The following is a 14,064-nucleotide window of genomic DNA, read 5'->3' as shown; positions in this document are numbered from 1 at the left end:
AGGGAACTCTTTTAAGGGCCGTGTGACAAACGTATGTACAAACCCCTTCGATTAGCTACTGCTCTCTGGAGAGGGCTGAGCATTTGAAGCAAATGTCAGAATGCCTACTATGCTGTGAAGTTCACGAGAGATTAGAGGGAAGAATTAGTACAACGTGTAATCCAGTGACTGAATCACCCATGCTTGGGACCGTAGGGCTTTATATTGAAGATAGATACAAAGGTCAAGACCGCAGGATTTCAGATTAATGGTCTGAAGACCAGTTCTATATAAAGGAGAGGAGGGCCAATCAAAGCTTTGTTTCTACAACTACAGTGAGAACTTTGCTTTTGGAGGGCAGCAAAGAAGCCAGCTATGGTTTGTCTCAACAGAAATTAGGCCGGTTTGTGCCTACATCGAAGGGGAATCTACTGGACTTAAAAATTACACATTCCCACCGTGCTGCTTAACTGTTTAAAGAGGGATTGAACCCATGGAAATAGTAATTGTTTATACTGCTGTTAATTCACATTTGGGAGATGCCAGCTTATAAATATTTATTTGCGTCTTCACATGGGATGGAAGATCAATGAGGCTGATGGACATTTTCAAAAGAGTGGAAGTTACGTGAGTGTCATTTGTCTGCATTTGTTAAATACCCATTCTCCACCAAGCCGTTTAGCAGAGGTTTACAAGCATATGCTTTGCAGTCTGGTGGCCTGAATTTGAATCCGGGGACACGACCATGTTCCTCGTTGTGCTTTTGCTTGGTCCTCTAGCTCTGCCTCTGTAAGGGCTGTTGTCAGGATGAAATAAGTTTGTAAAGAATTTTGAATAGTGCCGGGCACACAGTAGGCGTGCAGCCGGATTTGGCTGTCCTTCCACACCTTACATTTGAATCCTTAAAATAACACGAGGAGGAACTAATTATCTCTGTTTCACAGAAAACAAACTAGATAGTTCACGCTAGTCCTGTGAGTGAACCTAGGCTCTCTGACCTTGGCCCCAGCTTTCCTCCTCATACTGTATCACAGCACGGGAGCGGTGCTGCCCACCAGGAGTTCTACTTTTTGGAAACGCCCACCTAGCATTTTCCTTCAATCGCGGTGGATTTCCGTGTGCACCTCCTGACTCTGCTTGGGCAGCCCGAACACGAAATCTATGGTCCTTTCAAGCCTCAGGGCATCCCGGACAGCAAAGCAGAGGGCGAGTGTGATCTCACCTACTTTTGCCACATTCCAGGGAGGAGAAGCCATGGCCCAGAGCTAGCTGCTGCTGCTACTTCTGCTTCTACATCTTCTCCTCCTTCTTCTTTGGAATTGGAAACAAATGGGAGCTAGAGACATGAAGTGACGTGATTTGGTTCAGTTTCCGCTGGGAGTGAGGGCCAGCCTGCCTTAGAAGCCCAGTGATCTAATTTTCACTTTATTTACCCCAAAACACGGCTTCTCTTTCGGTTTATTTTGTCTTCATGTAGAGGAGACCCGGCAGATAGTGGTCCAGGAGCCCCGAGACGTACCTGCCTGGGCTGCCCCTGTCACTGGGCTCGATGGGGGAAGACCATGGGCTGTGATTCCTGGTCAACACATTCAGTAGCAGGTTTCCCTCCTGCCAGCTACCTCAACATCCCTTGTAGCTGGGCTGGACCACCCAATTGATTTCTAGCCATGGAACAAGTGCAGAAGAGATTTACGGCATTTTTAGACCTGGCCTCAAACGTCACACCTCACCCCCCCCCCCATCTCTCTCCTTCCCACATGACCTTGAGACTCAACTCTGACCATGTAGACAAGCCCAATGTCTGAGGGGCTGGTGGGACAGCTCCTTAAACATCCTCCTCTGGGCTGTTCAGAGGAAGCAAGCGCATCACTGACCCTCTGTCGTTTGGCCTCTTTGCCTCACCTCTACATCCCCTATCAGGGCAGGGCCTTAGCTGACCACCTTCAGCAGCTTTGTGCTGGGTATTTTAAGTGAGTAACAAATCCTAAAGACAAAACCAGAAAACAGCCCATAAGTTGCGCTACCATCTACGTTCATGGAGTGAGACGAATTTGTCTCGTGGAAAATGGCTTTGCAATCTTTCGTAATTCCCCCGTGTATTTTCCACTCCCTAACTACCCGTTTGAGCAAAGCCACCTTGTTAGTGGCTGTTGGCTACATTGCTAGGCTTTCTCCCTGCTTGGGAATTTGGTGGTTTATCGCCAGAGGCCACACCTGCATTTTAGAAATGACTTTTGAAACCATTTCAGAGATTACCCAGAGAAGACGAAAAATACGTATAAGGAATCTAGCACTAGGGAAAGTGTGGTGGTGGAGGTATATGGGATTGTCCTAGTATTACATCTGCCAAACATAATAACAACTCAGCTCCGGGGGCTCTGTAGCTCCTTATGACACCAATTTCAGGAGATGCACAAACCACGCCCTCCCACCTCTATAACTCAACAGCGGGCCTCTGTTTTATTGCTGTATGGTGGTGCTTGAACTGCGACCGCAAGGTTCCCCTAATAACTGGTCTGTCTGGAGTTAGCGAAAGAGGACGTGGATGGAGACAACCACTGGGCCGTAGGGGAGGCTGTGTAAGGAGACCGGGCCCAAGGGGAGCCGCAGCTTCGGGGGCCAAGTCAGCTCAGGGAAGCAGGAGGAACGGACACCAGGGCAACTCGGGAGCGTTTTCTGTGCTTTCCTGCACCTGCCTCAACTGTGCGACCGACCTTATTTAGGGGTTTTCTGGAGAGCATGGCCAGACGTTCCCTGCCCTTCCCTCCTTGCTGGGCGGAAGATAATCTGAATGGCCTCTGCTCCGGCTCACTCTCTGAGATTTTAATTTACCACCATGCAATACCAAACGTCTCCCCAGGGCTGGTAGCTCATGTTCCCAACTCCCTGCTGGATGCCTCTCTCTGATGGCTCATTGCGACTTCAAACTCAGCACATAGGTTCACGGGGAACCTATTATTTTAGCCCGAATCCTGCTCTGCTCCCTGTCAGCACCGCCTCAGAGGTGACACCACCGCCCACGCTGGCGTCCAGGAGACTTGGGAGTCCTTGTTCCCGCCCTGCCCCAACCCTACCTCTCACCATCAGCAAATCCTACCGATTTATCCCCAAACCGTTTCCTTCCCTCTATTCCTTCCAGCACGCCACAGTGCAGACCCTCCCTCACCGCCTGGATAGCTGATCTGGTTCCTCGCCTCCGTCACGGCCCCTCCCATCCATCCTCCCGGAGCTGCTGGAATGGTAAGCCCTGCAGCTCCATGGCCCTGGGCCTGCTGTGTTCTGGAATGTTCTGGAGCTTGGGAAGGGGATACGGTACACGTACCCTGTATTAGGTGACACCCCAGCAGGGTCTGACGTAGCACCTCAAGTTCCAAAACGTTAGTATTTCTGCTCAGAAAAATTGATCACATTAAGTGGTTAAAGTCTGTACAGAGCTTCAGACCCATGGAGGTCAGGCTTTGTGGCCTTAAGTTTAGACTTTGTCACCCAAACTGTTAAACTTGTGCGCCGAACGTCTTGGGTTCCAGGTGTGAGCTCTCCGCTATGTTCCTCTGTCTTGCTCTCTCCACTTTGGGAACTGTTAGGGCCCCCGTGGCCCTTGGGACAGATTCGAGTAGAATTTCCCAGCTCCGTAGGGAGCACCTACCCTCCTCCCCCCACCAACGCCCGCATGCACCCAGCTGTTTCCCGTTCCTCCTGCCTGGGGTCCCCCCAAGCTGTGCACGTGCTCAGACCCACTTCGGACCTCCTCCTTCAGGGTATCCCCCCAGGCACTGGTCGGTTGCGTGAGCCCCGGGCTCCTGAGTGGTGCTGGGCTCTATCCACAGTGCCCCTCCTTGCGCCCCCCATGTGCCTGGAGCCCGGGGGCAGCAACAGCCCTGTGGAGTCAATCGAGAAATGGGTTCCCTCTGCTTGCTTTCTCCCTGAAGTGCATTTACTGTTTTATTTTGGGTGTTAATGGGGGAATTGGGATTCCACAGATGGACTTTGGGCTTTGAAGTTGACTTTTCCAGAAACAAATTTATGCATCGAGGGCTGTCTGGACTTTGCCTCCAAATTTCATAACTACAGCTCATCAACCTTGGCTAAATTGCCAGAGAAAATCCTGCCCTCACCACAAATCTTGGCAGACCGGTGCCTGTAGCTTTGTCGGATGAGCTGCTGCAGAGAAATCTGGGGCGTGGCTGGGTACCCCCAGGAGGCGGCCCAGAGGGGTGGGATGCTTGGCAGGTGGCCTGTGTGGTTTCTGTCTTGAGATATTTAAGTTAAAGCCTCAGTCTCTGCCTTTGTAAATAACAAAACGGCCCCTGGGAAGCTCAGTAAAGCCCTGAGCAGTTTTGGCTGAACCATGAACTGGGTGACCCAGGGCAGGTCACTCTACGTACTCAGCAAACGAGGTGCTGAGTTACACACAGGTTACAGCCAGGTGTGAGCAGTGGAGCAGGTACTTTTGGATTCAAAATTTAAAAACCCAGAAAGTGTTCGTGTGCATGTGGGACTGTGCCGGGCCCCGCGTGGGTCTCGGGAAGGGCCTCTCAGGATGGTCGAGGGTTATTCACTTTTTTGTTATAGTGGATCAGAGTGGCTTCGAGGTTTTCCGTGTGAGAATGTCCTTCTCACGCAGCTGCTTTCTGATAGGCGTTTTCACGGTGGAGAGACAGGGATGGACATACAGTAGTGTGCCGGAAATTGTGCAAAAACACAGGCGCACACGGGAGCTGGTTTGGGGAAAAAAATTGAGAATCATTGAAATGTAAGATTTTTTTTTTTTTTTTTGCGGTACGCGGGCCTCTCACTGCTGTGGCCTCTCCCGTTGCGGAGCACAGGCTCCGGACGCGTAGGCTCAGCGGCCACGGCTCACGGGCCCAGCTGCTCTGCGGCATGTGGGATCTTCCCGGACCGGGGCACGAACCCGTGTCCCCTGCATCGGCAGGCGGACTCTCAACCACTGCGCCGCCAGGGGAGCCCTGAAATGTAAGATTTTTTAAAGGAAATTTTATTGACGTATAATTGGTTTACAGTGTTGTGTTAATTTCTGCTGTACAGCAAAGTGACTCAGTTATTCATATATACATTCTTTTTCATATTCTTTTCTATTATGGTTTATCACAGGATATGAATATCGTTCCCTGTGCTATACAGTAGGACCTTGCTGTTTATCCATCCTATAGGAAATATAAGATTTCTGATGGCCCTTTTAATCTTAAAATTCTATTATCTTACAATCCATAGCAGTGATCCTGCTAGGCCTTTGGTGCCTTAACATTATTGTTACTACATGTCATTTTTGGTAATAAATGCTTTCTTTCATTTATTTCTTTGCACACTGGTCGTTCACCCCGCTTTCATTCCGCTGATACTTATGGGACGTTGGCTATGAGATGGGCACTGCCTCAGGTGCTGGCAGCCACCAGTGAGCCAACCTGGTGCGTTTCCACTCTGCTAAGCTTGCCGTCTGTTGGGACAGAGGGTGACAGCTTAGGGCTATAGCTGTTGGGGTAGGAGTCACGCAGGGTGAACTGGAAACCAGTAGGACTTAGAGAAGTAGGACTTCCTCCTGCCGGATTGGAACATTACTTCGTAGTATCTTTAATTTCTGTCTCCATCTCTCTGCCTTTTAAAAAAAATGCCCACACAGCTTTCTGTACGTTCTTCATAAACTGTCCTTTCCTCCGTGCTACCCTCCTTTCTGGCTGTGCCTCCTGGTACCAGCTAAAGAGGGTTTCTGCGGCTGTTTGCATGCCTCCATTATTTATAGGCTGCTATGTTTTCCCTGGGCTCACCAGTCACCACCCAGACGTGCTGTACATAGTTAGTTATTTTAATCTTTCCCAGTAAATCAATTCTCCCTACCTCCCCATCATTTTTATTACTCGGCTCTGAACTCCCTTCAGCTTTTCTGCATCTTTATGGTATTGAAGTGCCCGGAATTTAATGTGATTTTCCAGGTGGGGTTTGGGAAAGGCCATTAAAGAGGGACTCTCACCTCTGTTCTCCACTGATGAAGCCATTGGGAACAAAGCCCAAAACTGCATTAGCCGTTTAGCTGCCGTATCAGCTTTACTAAGTCATATCTCATTTTCTTTTCACCATCACCCTGCTGCGGCCGCTGCTGACTGGACAGAATGGGCTTTGGTGTTCTTATGATGCTCTTACTAACTTCTAGCTTTTAGTCAGGCATCAGCACCGAAAATCGGAGGAGGAGAGGGGGGAGCAGAGCCCCAGGGAGCAGGTGTTGTAGTGTGATGAGTGACAGTGATAGTACTGGCCACGGGGAGGGGGTAGGGTGCGCGCTGGGGCTGCAGGACTTGTGTGTCTCGCATTCGAGACACCTTCTGCTCACGCCACACATTCTCGCTCACGTCATTCTGGCAAGGAGGCTGAGGAACAGGCCCAGAAACGCTGGGTAAGTAGCGGGGAGTCACCCAGCACAGCTGGGTTTGAGTCGGGGCAGCTGCACCGTAAAGCCTTTGCTCTGGGGAATCGGCGCCCCTCACGAGGGGACGCGGGGCAGGTGGGGTGACGGTGCCGCCCGGAGCCCGAGGCACCAGGGCCGGGTGCTGGACCCAAGTCCCGTCTCTGCGTTACTCACCGAGGAGTCCCTGCCCGGGCCCCTTCCACATCGTCCTCAAGCGTGGAGGAGAGAGGACCACAGATTTTCTAGCAAGTGAGTGGAGGTTAAGTTCCTGGCCGTAGTGGACACTCAGAAAGCATCACCTCCCCCCACCTCCACTCCATCACCTGGAAAGCAGCTTCTGGACCAGAGTCAGGACACAAAGCGCAGCCAGGTGGACCCCGCAGAGCAGACCTTTCAGAAGCAGCCAACTGCTGAGGACGTTTCTAAAAGGAACTTGACCTGCAACGTCTTAAAGGCCCATCGCCGACCTCAGCAGCGGTACTGCTTCTTGACACCACACTTTTGTTTCCTCCTCCTTTCTAGGTCAAAGTTCAAATGGAGTAATTCGACTTTATTTCTCCTGATGCTTATGTAAACCTTGATCAGGGGTCAATGAAACATGCAGTTTGACGGGGAAATGCGGGTGCAAACGGCATATTTAGTGTGCAGGAGTATGGTGTGGTTTTTTTTTTTTTTTGCGGTACGCAGGCCTCTCACTGTTGTGGCCTCTCCCATTGCGGAGCAAAGGCTCTGGACGCACAGGCTCAGCGGCCATGGCTCACGGGCCCAGCCGTTCCGCGGCATGTGGGATCTTCCCGGACCGGGGCACGAACCCGTGTCCCCTGCATCGGCAGGCGGACTCTCAACCACTGCGCCACCAGGGAAGCCCAGTATGGCATTTTTTGAGAAAAGACAAGAGTCCATGCTCTGAAACCACGGCTGCGTTGGAAGAGTGTCACTGGGCTGCCCCTCCCTCTACCCGTTAGTCCTCGAAGGCTCATTTGCAGAGCAGCCTGGTGTTGTGGAAAAGGCCTGGCAGTTGGTCTTATGCAGATCTGGGCCCCAGGCACTGTCATTACTTAGTTTTATAAAATCAGGCAAGTCATTTAATTTATTTGAGCCTAATTTGTCTCATCTTTAAGTTAGGATTTCTACCAGTGAGTTGTTGCAAGGTATGAACGAGATAATAGTCGTGCTTTGTGGGCTTGGTGTCCCGCAGCTGCTCCACAGGTGTTGGCTTTCACTTCTTCTCGTCTCTACCTCTTATTCCCCTTGAGAGCCCCTGAGCATGTGGTTTGCCAGGTGACCCACATGACAGTGAATACTTCTAAGCTATCTACTATATGTTCAGAACGGCATGATGTATACTATCCTCCCCCCCCACCATCATCACCATCAACCCGCTATCACCATGCCACTGTCACCATCACTGCCACCATTACTGCCACCATCACCACCATCATCACAGCACCATCAACACCACCACCATCAGCACCATTACTATTACCACCGTCACCACCAGAATCACCACCACCACCACCATCACCGCCAGCGTCACCAGCACCGCCATCACCGCCTCCAGCAGTGCTTACTGAGCGCTCGCAGTGTGCCACGCACTATGATAAGCACTTTGCAGACGTGCTCTCGTTTATTCTTCAGAACTACCCTTAAAGTAGGTACTGTGGTTACTCCAGATTTAAAAACAAGAATACTGATGCTTTGAGAGGTTAAATAACTTATTCAAGGTCGTACAGGACATGAGAGATAAAAGAGACACATGAGGCACGAGCCCTGCCCTGAGGAAGTGTAGGATGAGTGGGAAGCAAAATTAAAGCATATGCAAAAGTAGTGACCTTCAGAGACATTGTGCGGTAAGTGCCGCATTGCATGGTTCAGGCTGGAAACGCTGCAGGTGCTCAGGGAACAGCGGCTGGCGAGGCTCACTGTGTGTGGATGGTTCTTTTGTTTTATGGGATTAACACCTATTCAGATTCCCTTAAGTACTGTAGGGATACAGGGAAACAGGAATGTCTGTGATCAGACTTCATAAGAATCCAGGAAGCGCTCAGCACACTGGGTTCTTAGGGAAAGCAGAGATTGAGTTAGACCTGGCCCCGTAGCAAGTGGGCTCGGGAAGCTGCCCTGGACCCAGGTCTGCTCTGCTGACAGGGCTGCCTCGTGGCCTGGCAGCTGCAGGACTTCGGGCTCCTTCTGTAAGGCTCTGCTGTTAAGGAAACTTGCCCACTTGCAGATGTGTGCAGCCCTGCTCCTATAGGCGCGCGCTCTCTCCCGCCCGGATTTCGAAGCGCGGGGCTCTCGTAGCTCTGCACGCTCTTCATCCTTCTCTGAGCAGAGCTTCTGCGCCTGCCCCGCCACACTCAGCCGCCGCCGGCCAGCCCACGACCGTCAGCCTAGGTCAGGAGCCCATTCTCATCCGATCAGCTTTGGCCAGAGAGTCTTAGTCATACAGAAGCTGGTCACCTAGGGGGCAGCAGGAGCCCCCCAGCAGGGCTGTGTCACCAGGACTGGGTCACACAGGTGCCTGTCGCAGGAGCTCTGGCATGGCCATCCCCTTCCCTGGCCTGTTGACTGCAGCCGAGGAAGCCTCCATGGAGGGGTGGGACCCGTGGCCCAGACCTTTAGGAGAGGCACGGAGGGCGGACCGAAGTGAACTTCCGGAAGCAGAGGACACAGGAGAGGACCAGCCACGGCCGCCCGCTCAGGGGCCTTGTGAGCGGAGCAGAAACATTTGGACAAGTTTGGAGGCCCTAGGGCGCCATCTGGGGTGTGGGAAACGGTGCTGAAGAAGGACCAGAGTTGGGGATTCCCGTCAGGAGGTGCTTACCCTCTTCCGGAAGTGTGGCCAGAGACAGGAAAACCGAGACTCCTCTCCAGGGAGATTCTATTTTCTTATGCTTAGGCACCTTTTGGGATTTCTAGCCCTTTTGCAGACTCAGGCAATTAACATGTTCACATGACACTCTGTTTATAAGATAACTCACACAGTCCGGTTTGAACAACAGCAAAAGACCTAAATGAACGCAAATCATAGAGTAGGTTGGTAATGAGTCACAAGTTGTTTTAAAAATAGCTACTTTGTTTACTGAATCCACCTGCTTGCTAGATTCCTGAGCCAAACCTCCATACCTCTTGCTCTCATATTTTCTCTCCTATATTTTCTGTTTTCAGACTTTTTAAGAACTCCCCTCTCAGTTTCTAGAGGCCACCTCGATTTTTATTCCTTCATTTTTATGCCTTCTTATGAGCTGCTGCCAGAACACACCCAGCTCTCGACCTGCTCCCCTGTGGTCCCTCCAGGAAACACGCTGCACCCAATACATAAGAGAGCTTGATTAGCTTTTATTCAAGAAAATCCTTCTGAGTCTAAAAGCTTCCTTAGTAGATGAGATTTAGAAACGAGACTAACAGACGACACACCACGTTGCTTGTGTTTCCTCTGAAGTAACATGAACCATTTGATTTTCCATTGTATTTTGAACACATTCAGCATATTACAAAAAAATGCAAGAACCTTCGTAAGATACTTCCTAGATTTAGAGAGGTGAAAAATTAATGCGTAAAAAATAGATGTGTAAAATGTGAAAAGAATGCGTCTGAGACTCGGTGAGTTACGATGGGTCACGAGAACCTCTTGAGTCATGTGTTCAAATGGGAAGCAAACCAGTGGGAGCCTTAACTCTAGGCCACACCCTAACCTTAATCCTAACCTGAATGCTACCTAACCCCACAGCTAAGCTAATCTTAACCCAAGCTTATCCTCTTCCTCTTGTCCACTCAGCTGATTACTCAAGTCTCTTAATATCATAGTAGAAACGATTCATGTTTGAGATGACTTCCTAGTTGCCTTATTTTGGGCTGCCATTAACAAAATACCACAGACTGGATGGTCTAAACAACAAGCATTTATTTCTCACAGTTTTGAAGGCTGAGAGTCCAAGATCAAGGTGCCGGCAGATTGGCGTCTGGGGAGCAGATGGCTGACCTCTGATTCTCACTGTCCTCACGTGGCAGAGAGAGCAGAGGGGAAGCAAGCTGTCTGCCATCTCTTCTTCTCAGGGCACCAATCCCCTCACGAGGGCCCCACTCTCATGACCTCATCACCTCCTTGGACCCACCTCCTGACCCCATCACACTGGGGGTTGAGATTTCAGCACATGAGTTTGGGGAGGACACAAAAACACAGTCCATGATGCCAGCTGCTTCCCTGGCTTCCCAGGGACCTCATCCCAGTCTGCCTGGCCTCTTAGGCCAGCCTTGTGTCTCTGCCTCTTGTCCCACCCTCTTCCGTCCTTCCCTGTTGAAGCTGTTTGTCTTTCTAAGATGAAAATCTCATGCCAGTTTTCTGTTTAGCAGTTTCTCTCCTCTACCTGGAACGTGCTTTTTTTCCTTCTTTGCCTGGCAAAGACCTAGCTCATATGTCATCTTTGTGACCTCGTGACAGCACCAATAATTTTTGTTGCTGTGTCCTCGTAGACTCCTGTTAGCACTTTGTCCAGGAATAAGAGTGTGGTCTGGCGTTGGGAGGAGATAAAACTAGGGCATGTGAGGGTCAGTGCTGGTAACAGGCGAGAAGGAAATGTCCCATCTGTGGTCTCCCAGTAGGGCTCTGGGAGATTATTGAAGACCAAGAGCTATGGTTCCTGAGAGATTCAGGTGAGAGCCAGGAGGTCCCACGGGTGTTGGGAGGCCGGGACACGGAACGTGTGCCTGGCTGAAGGGCTGATAAGATTGGTTCCCTCCCTGGGCTCTTTTCTTGGGTTCTCTCTCTGGATCAGCTCTGGATCTGAGGCCACAGGTCAAATCTGCTTGCTGACTGTTTTTGTAAATAAAGTTTTATTGGGGGACAGACATGCTCATTTGTTTGTGTGTTGTCCACTGCCGCTTCCACACTCCAACAACGGCAGCAAGTCGCTGTGACAGAGACCACGTGGCCTGCAAAGACCGAGCACATTTACTCTCTGGCCCTTGGCAGAGAAAGTCTGCTGACCCCAGGCCTGAGACATCTCAGAGGCACAGTCCTGTGGTGCAGGCTCTTTAAGCAGTCACTTCTTGTTCCCACTAAAAAAAAAAGGAAGTAAAAGATGAAACAAATGTTAATAAAAATAAAGACGAAGTTAAAAGTAACACATAAAAAGAAAGAAAAAAAAAAGCAGTAAAAACAAAGGACTGGTTAAAAAACAACAGACCCAAGGTCCAAGCCAAGGTCTTTGTCTGAATGAGTCCCTCTGAAAGTGCCTGGAAAATGCTCCGTGTCTGTAGTGAGAGCGCAGTCACCGGGACCAGAGGCCTTGAGGGGTGAGAGTGCCACGGGCAGGCTGGCCTTCGGGCCCAGCGGGGAACTTGTTTCGTAACTTAGGGAGACCGAGCCCTCTCCATCCCCCCGTCCCTTGCCCTTCCTCCCCGCTCAGCCCTGTCCCAGCGGGCAGGAATCTCTGGCACTCGGCCTGTGACACGGACACTCTCCTGCCTTTCTGTCTGTGGTCCCCTGGGTGCTAACCTGTGTGCTTAGGAAACCCAGGATGTACAGTGGGGAGGACAGAGGCCGGGCCAAGAAGCCTCTCTTTTCAGAGGCGGTGCAGATCAGCCGAAGGGCCACGCACTTCCTCACGGAACGTGTGTCACCCAGGAGAGAGGTGAACATGGGCTCGTTGGAAGGGAGCCTCTGGTCCCTGGTGGGCGCAGTCTCAGAAGCCGGGGGTCGGGGAGAGAGGGCATTTCTGTCTCCTTTCCCAGCTCCCTTCTTTCCTGTTTGTGGTCAAACGTCCTCCTTTATCAAAGGTCTCTGGTGGTGACAAGGGGGAAAGGGGGGTCTCAGGTGAGCAGCTCACAGGCACACAGCCCGGCCCCCGGATAAGCTGGTGTGTGGCTTGCATCCAACAGGGCCGTATGTCACCTAACCCTAACCTGGACCTCTGCCAAGCCAAGCGATCCCTGCTGTCATTCAGAGATGGGTTCCAGAAGACAAATCCACGGCTTGTGGACCTTAGGTGCAGCGGTGGCTACGCCCAAGTCAGAAGGCGCAAAACGCGCTCCTTGTCCAATAGAAAGACAACGGCCCGTTGATCAGTGGTGACGTCAGGACCATCCTCGGGAAGGAGCCAGGCAGAGGGAGAGCCAGCGGCAAAGTGTGGTGACTCGATGCAAGTCCTCGGTCCCTAGACTTGGGGGTGACGTGGCTCTGAGGGGTGACGTGGAGATGGCGTGCTGGCGCCTCAAGCAGCATGTCGAGCTCACGCGCAGACAGAGCCTCCCCAAGACCCCGCCGTTGTCCCCAGCATCCCGAGGCCTGTGAGGGGACTCCCTCCGCCCACACCTTTAGCCCGATTGTTGTTCTCTTACTGGTGACTTTCCTCCTCAAGTCGATGAAACGCATTGTGTCACAGACCCACTGTTCCACAGGTGTCGGGCAGCGACGTTTGGGCGCACAGCTGGCTGTGTGTGCACGCGTGTGTGTGTGTACTGTATTAGGATAAGTGTGATGCAAGAGGAAGTGAGAGAGGAATAAGTGAGAAGCTGATGGGATTTAGAGGGAGAAATCATGTGCTATTTGGGGGATGAAGAATGATTTGATGGAAGTGAAATATGAGATTTGAGAGGGTCTTGGGAGAGGGATGGAATTTCATCAAGAGAAAAGCCATCCAGATGAAGCATGAGGAAGGGCAGAGGTAGGAAAGCAGATGCATTTCGGGGAACAGCACGTGGCTTAGTTTGGGTGATGGCTGGGATATGGTTTGGGGAGTGGGAAAAGGTATGTTAGGTGGGATTGGTGTTAGCAAGGATGAGGTTTGGCTGAGAGAGACAGAAAACCAAGGGGAGTGATGGCTTAGACAAGATAAACACACGTGGTCCCCAGGGCTGGCACAGTGCCACATTGTGTCCCAGACCCATACTCGTCATGTTAGTCCACAGCGTGGACCCTTAGCTGATGGTCCCAGATTGCAGCGTCATGTCCTAGAGTCGGGATGCAGAAAGGGACAAAGAGGAAGGGGTGAGGGGCATGTGTTCATCTCTTAGAGGAGGTTCCCAGAGACGACTACCAGGACTTCACGCTCATTCCGTTGTTGAGAACTTGCCATGTGCCCATACCTAGCTGCAAGGGATGCTGGGAAATATACTCTGGTTTAGGGGCCCACGTTCCTGGCAAACTACCGGGGGTCCTGCTGCCACAGGAGGAGGAGAGAACAGCTGTTAAAGGACAACTGGTTGTACCCGCCCCAGGTCACTGGGGACCTCAAATGCCGGGCTGAGAAGCGCATATGGAACTTCAGAGACTATCGGAGGCTGTGAAGCTTGGAGGAGGGGAGTCACCTGAAAAGGAGCATTTTTAGGAAGATTAACCAGCCCGTAGCGCCTAGATGGATTAAGATGGAGATGAAGTGAAGCTGGGAGGCCAGTGAGTCTACAGCAGTGTCACAGCAGAGAATTCATGGTGACAAGGGGATAAAAGGAGGGTTTAGATTCAAGACCCGCTGCAAAGGTAACAGAGCAGAGCTGGCCAGCTGAGAGAAAAGGGACGAAAACGTTGACGCGCATGTGGAGGCTTCACACCTGGGTGCTCGGGAGAGTGGGGTTGGTGATGTCTGAATTACAGACCACTGAGAGGAGCTGGTTTGGGGGAGGTTATGGTGGGTCCGAATATGTTACTTTTGAGGGTCCAGAGAGGCTTT

This window comes from Delphinapterus leucas, chromosome 18 (assembly GCF_059928025.1).
Source record: "Delphinapterus leucas isolate spDelLeu-1000000601 "Yukka" chromosome 18, BTC_Dleu_Yukka2, whole genome shotgun sequence".
NCBI lineage: Eukaryota > Metazoa > Chordata > Mammalia > Artiodactyla > Monodontidae > Delphinapterus > Delphinapterus leucas.
This window is presented reverse-complemented; position numbering follows the sequence as displayed.